This window comes from Ananas comosus, linkage group 23 (assembly GCF_001540865.1).
Source record: "Ananas comosus cultivar F153 linkage group 23, ASM154086v1, whole genome shotgun sequence".
Classification (NCBI taxonomy): domain Eukaryota; kingdom Viridiplantae; phylum Streptophyta; class Magnoliopsida; order Poales; family Bromeliaceae; genus Ananas; species Ananas comosus.
The window spans coordinates 46,354-53,571 of NC_033643.1; positions in this window are offsets into that span (position 1 = coordinate 46,354).

Below are 7,218 nucleotides of genomic sequence, written 5' to 3' on the forward strand. Positions count from 1 at the left end.
ATTGATCTAACCCTGTGATGTACTACATGGGGCTCCTTGAATCAAACACTATTCGCACCACCACACTACCACACCTATCCGCATCATCTTTTCAAACCTCACATCTTCTCCATCCAATGGCTACAATAATCAACACCACTCACATAATACTTACAAGTATTCTACTAACTCATCTCCCTCTCTACTCTCGTCATGCGTGATGTCTCTCGTTTCTCTCATTCTATCTCTCTCTCTCCGTCTCCTCACCTCTCTATATAAGATATAAATATTATATATAATAGTATCATATAGATGATGGCTCCTATGCTTTAAAATACCTCACGTCATTTTGTGGGCTTGTAATTTGTAGCACCTTGAATTAATAAATATTGGCTAGGATGATTCGGTGCCCCTTGGTTGAGTGGGTGTTGTTAATAGAATAATAACTTGGTGAAAAATGATAAGCGCGTAGATCTAACGTAAAAAATTCACCTACACCAATTGTTGGTATTTTACACGCACCATACCCGGAACCTCTCTCTCTTCTCTCGCCTTCTCTCTCCGCAAAGGATATGTGTTATGTTTAATTGTCTCTCAATTTTTTTTCGTTTCTCATCCTACGTCTCTCTCTATCTATAGAAATATAACTAGTATATATATATATATATATAGCAGGACTGCTGTGCTCTAAGGAGCACGGAGGCCTCCGTGCTCCTGAGTTGTTTTCGATGATGGAATTTCTGAATCGACGATCGGCTTCGTAAGACTTGATCCAGCATATTTGAAGTTTTTAGAAAATAATTTTTGCGATTTTTCGATATCATTTACCTAACAATCGAAAGGATTCAAAATTAATAATTTTTAATCGCTGAAAATAAAAGTCCTATAAAAAGTGGTGATATAGCACTAAAATTTTCGATCAGATATATTGATCTTGCTATAGATAGTATAAAGAATTTTGTATCAAAATTTTATCTGATTTGAATACTTTTACATCGTTAAACTTGAAAACGGCATATATCAACCATTAAAAATTATTGATTTTGAATCCTTTCGATCACTAGGTAAATGATATTAAAAAGTCGCAAAAATTATTTTCTGAAAACTTCAAATACCCTAGATCAAGTCTAACGGAGCCGATCGTCAATTCAAAAATTTCATCATCGAAAATGGCTCAGGAGCACGGAGACCTCCGTCCTCCTGAGAGCACAGCAGCCCTGCTCTCTCTCTCTCTCTCTCTCTATATATATATAGTAGGGCTACTACACTCTTATGAGTATTGGACCCTTCGTACTCATAAGTTGTTTTCGATGATGGGGCTTCCGAATCGACGATCCATTCCGTTAAATATGATCTAGAGTATTTGAAACTTCTAAAAAATAAATTTTGTAATTTTTCGAAATCATAATAAAGTCCATCAAACGGGCATAAAATGAACGGTCAAAATCGAACGGCGTTCTAAAAATGGATGATTGGATCCTTTAATTTAAGATCGGAGTTATTGATCTTTATCTAGGTAGTGAATAAAATTTTCTATCAAAAATTCAACCTATTTCAATTCTTTTATACCGTTAAACTAGCAAGTATCTTATACCGACCGTTAAAAATTGTCAATTTTGTGAGCTTTTGATCGTAAGGTAAATAATGTCAAAAAATTATGAAATTTGATTTCTAGAAGTTTTAAATGCTCTAGATAATGTTTAACAGTATGGATCGTCGATTTGGAAGCACTATCATCGAAAACAACTTATGAGTACGAGGGCGATCGTACTCATAATAGTATAGTAGCCGGACTCTATAATAATAATAATAATAATAATAATAATAATATTTAGGGATAATTGTCTATAAACCCTTCAAAAACATTCGAAATATGAAAATCGAAAACTTTTCAAGGGTAAATTAGAAAAAAGGTATTCAAATCGAAAACTTTTCAAGGAGAGAGAGAGAGAGAGAGAGAGAGAGAGAGAGTTGGGCTGGAATACTATTGATAGTATTTGTTCCCTTTTGCTATCAAGTTTTTAATCATTGGATAAGAAATTGCAGGGTTAGGCTGGTATACTATTGGTAGCACGGAGGCCTCCGTGCTACCAAGTTGTTTTCAGTGATGCGGCTTCCAAATCGATGATCGGCTCCGTTAGAGTTGATCTACACTATTGAAAGTATTTGGAAACTAAATTTCATAATTTTTCGGCATCATTTACTTGTCAAACGAGTAGTCTAAATATGAACGACTGAAAATAAAAATCTCATAAAAGATAATGATAAAAGACTTGAATTTAAGATCAGAGGTACTGATCTTACTTTAAAGAGTGAAAATAATTTTCTATAAAAATTTTATCAGATTTGAATTGTTTTACACCGTTAAATTTACAAACGCATCAAATCTATCATTAAAATTGTCAATTTTGAGACCTTGATAACTAGGTAAATGATGTCGAAAAAGTATGAAATTTAGTTTCTAAATATTTTTAATAGTGTAGATCAAGTCTAATAGAGCCGATCGTCGATTTGGAAGTTGTATCATTAAAAACAACTTGGTAGTACGGAAGCCTCCGTGCTACCTATATATATATATATATATATATATATATATAATATATAGGAGTTTAGGGCTCTTTAGGGTTTATAGGAGAGAGAGAGAGAGAAAATTTGTGGTGGTAGTATTTTTGAGGAGGAAGGAAGAGGAGAGGAAGAGAGAGAGAGAGAGAGAGAGTAGAGAGGAGAGAGTTGGCTGGATTATCACGATAGCAACGCGGCTCCGTGACCCCATTTAGTTTCGAGTGATGAGCCTCAAATCGACGATCGGCCATTGTTGAACTGATCTTATAGCCACTTGAAGTATTTAGAAATAAATATTTATGCTTTTCGGATATTGTTCTCTTGTTCATCAAGTGGATTGTATAAAATGAACGTTTGAAAAGAATATTCCTTTAAAAAATATGATAGGGAAGTTTTAATCAAGCATAGAGTATAGATTTTGTTCTAATAGTTTAAGATTTCTAACCAAAATTCAATTGATTTGGATAGCTTTACACTGTTAAACGAGAAAACGCCTCATATCTATCATTAAAATTATAAATTTTGAAACCCTTTGATCATTAGGTTAATAATGTCGAAAAGATTTGAAATTTGGTTTCTAGATAGTTCATGTGGTATAGATCATGTTCAACGGTGCCGATCGTTGATTTGAAGACTCCATCATCGAAAACAAATGGCTAGCAACGAAGCCCGTTTGCTACCGATAGCATTCCAGCTCAACTCTCTATCTCTCTCTCTCTCTCTCTCTCTCTCTCTCTCTATATATATATATATATATATATAGCTACTATGCTATCGGAAGCATAGAGAATCTGATGCTTCCAATTTTTTAACGATTGGATCAAAAATTATACGGTTGGAATGATTGCGGTCCCCCCAGGGTTGAATGGTACTCCTAGGATTGAGTGGTCTCCACAGGTTAATATTATTAATCCAAAGGTTAGAAATGATTAAAGGGGTTAATCTAAGGGCCAAAAAATCGGAAGAACCAGATCCTCTATACTTCCGATAGCATAGTAGCCCTACTATATATATATATATAGTAGGGCTACTGTACTTGTATGAGTATAGAGAGTTTCGTACTCATAAGTCATTTTCAATAATGAAGCTTTCGAATTGACCATCCACTTCGTTAAATATGATCTAGAATATTTGAAACTTCTAGAAAATAAATTTCGTAATTTTTCGAAATCACAATAAAGTCCATCAAGCGGGCATAAAATGAATGGTCGAAATCGAACAACGTCCTTAAAATGGATAATCGGATCCTTCAATGTAAGATCAGAGTTATTGAACTTTATCTAGGTAGTGAATAGAATTTTCTATAAAAAATTCAACTTATTCTGATTCTTTTACACCGTTAAACTAGCAAGTATTTCATACCGGCCGTTAAAAATTATCAATTTTGTGATCTTTTGATCGTAGGGTAAATGATGTCGAAAAATTATGAAATTTGATTTCTAGATAATGTTTAATGGTATGGATCGTTGATTCGGAAGCTTTATCATCGAAAACGATTTATGAGTACGAGGGTGATCGTACTCATAAGCGTTATAGTAGCCGGACTATATATATATATATATATGAGCAGGGCTGCTGTGTTCTCAGGAGCACAGAGGCCTCCGTGCTCCGGAGCCGTTTTCGACGATGGAATTTTCGAATCGACGATCGGCTCTGTTAGACTTGATTTAGGGTATTTGAAGTTTCTAGAAAATAATTTTTGCGATTTTTTGATATCATTTACCTAGTGATCAAAAGGATTCAAAATCAATAATTTTTAAAGGTTGATATCTGTCGTTTTCAAGTTTAACGGTGTAGAAGTATTCAAATCAGATGAAATTTTGATACAAAATTCTTTATACTATCTATAACAAAATCAATATTTCTGATCGAAAATTTTAGTACTATATCACTACTTTTTATTGGATTTTTATTTTTAGCCGTTAAAAATTATTGATTTTGAATCCTTTCGATTGCTAGGTAAATAATATCGAAAAATTGCAAAAATTATTTCCTAGAAACTTCAAATACGCTAGATTAAGTCTAACGAAGCCGATCGTCGATTCGAAAATTCCATCATCGAAAATGGCTCAGGAGCACGGAGGCCTCCGTGCTCCTAAGAGCACAGCAGCCCTGCTATATATATATATATATATATATATATATAGGCTGGGGCTACTATACTCATGTGAGTATAGAGCCCATTGTACTTATAAGTTTTCAACCGTTCAGATGAAAAAATGTACGGTTAGGATGAAAGTGGTTACGATTAAATTGATAGTGGATCCCCTAGGGTTGAGTGGGTGGTTGGTTGAATAGTATAATCTAACGGGTGAAAATAATTAAAGGGTAGATCTAATGGTCAAAAACTTATGAGTACAAGAGGCTCTATACTCATAAGAGTATAGTAGCCGAACTCTATATATATATATATATATATAGAGAGAGAGAGAGAGAGAGAGAGAGAGAGAGTNGTTGAATAGTATAATCTAACGGGTGAAAATAATTAAAGGGCAGATCTAACGGCCAAAATCTTATGAGTTCAATAGGCTCTATACTCATAAAAGTATAGTAGCCGGACTCTCTCTCTCTCTCTCTCTCTCTCTCTCTCTCTCTCTCTCTCTCTCTATATATATATATATATATATGAGTGAGGCTACTATGCTTCTGGAAGCAGGGAGCCTTCCGTGCTTTCAGGTCGTTTTTGATGTTGCGACTCTCGAATCATCGATCGGCTTCGTTAAACTTGATCTAGAGTATTTGAAGTATCTAGAAAATAAATTTTGCAATTTTTCGATATCATTACCTAGTGAACTAAGGGGCTCAAAATCAACGGCTGAAAATAAAAATCTTACAAAACGTGATAATATGACATTAAAATTTTAGATCAAAGATATTGATCTTGTTTTATATAGTATAAAGACTTTTTTATCAAAATTTCACATAATTTGAATATTTCTACACCGTTAAACTTGCAAACGGCTCACCATGGTCATTAAAATTATTGATTTTGAGTCTCTTCGATCGCTAGGCAAATGATATCGAAAAATTATAAAATTTATTTTCTAGGTACTTCAAATACTCTAAATCAAATTTAACGGAACCGATCGACGATTCGAAAGTCGCAACATCAGAAACGACCTGGAAGCACGGTACGCTCCGTGCTTCCAGAAGCATAGTAGCCTCACTCTATATAGAAGTAATTCTAAATTTTAAATTAATGAATTCAGATTTAAATTTATAAACAAAACTCAAAATTTGAAGTTAATTTTGAATCCATAATTTGAATATAAATAATTATTAGAGACATTGATTTATTTATCATCCCGTCTATTTTACAAAATTGATATATTTTTAAATTAATTAATTATTTTCGATTTAAAATACTGTTTACACACCCAAATATTGAAATTTTAATTAAATTCAAATTTTGAATTAAAATATTAATTCACATTTGAAATTATGAACCAAATTTAAAATTTAAATTTGATGAGTATGGAATATTTTTTTTATAGGGCACTTGTGAAAAATATTCTACAGTAGATATCCTTCCGTAAAAGTCTGTCAACAACTATTTTAATAATTATCTTAAATCAATATAAATTTGTGAATCACATTTATCTACAAATTTATATTTTTAAATTGTAAATTCATATGTTATATTTTATTGAAAAATATTTTATATTTTAAATATTAGTAGATAAAATTGAGATAATTTTTATATATTCGTCTTTTAAAAAATATGATTAAATATTATATATGCGGAAGGTATTACGTGATTGTATATTATGTAGATGGCAAATATTATGTGTGAGAAAGAAAATATTTAAGAAGCGTAGATTACGAATATTATTGTGATATAATACGATATTATTATGTGGGCAGCGGTTATTAGGAGAGAAGATAAGCATATAAAATGTGAAATTTGATACGCATTATTTGAGGGTAATTTAGGTAAAAAATATGAAAGATACTTAATTCGTCCGTCATTGGATTAAATCTAATGACTAAGAATTAATATATTTTATGATAATTTAAAAATAAAATAAAAATTGTATAACTGTGATTTTTTCCATTAAAATTGAATGAATGATATTGCTAGTATGTGATTGTAATTATATTAATAGGAATCGGTATTTTGGAAAAGATAAATTTTTTAAAACTCCCTCTTTTATAAGTAGTATATATATATATAATTATGCTACTATACTATCAATAGTACTAAGCTCTTGGTACTATTGAGTTTTCGACCGTTGGATGAAAAGATGTGCGGTCAGGATGATAGTGGTCCCCGGTTAAATTGATAGTGGTTCCCTAGGGTTGACTGGGTGGTTGGTTTAATAGTATAATCTAACGGTGGAAATGATCAAAGGGTAGATCTAACGGTAAAAAACTCAATAGTACGAAGGACTTGGTACTATCGATAGTATAGTAGCCGGATCTCTCTCTCTCTCTCTCTCTCTCTCTCTCATAATAGATCAATAACTCGATCTTGAATTTGAAGGGATGCCGATATCCATTTTTTAGACGTTCTGTCGATTTTGACCGATTGTCATTTTATGCCACTTAACTGGACTTTATTATGATTTCAAATTGACGACAATTTATTTCTCAGAATTTCAAATATTAGTATCTATATTTAATGGGTGGTTGTCGATTCGGATAGTCCACATTGAAAACAATCAATGATGCTGCGAC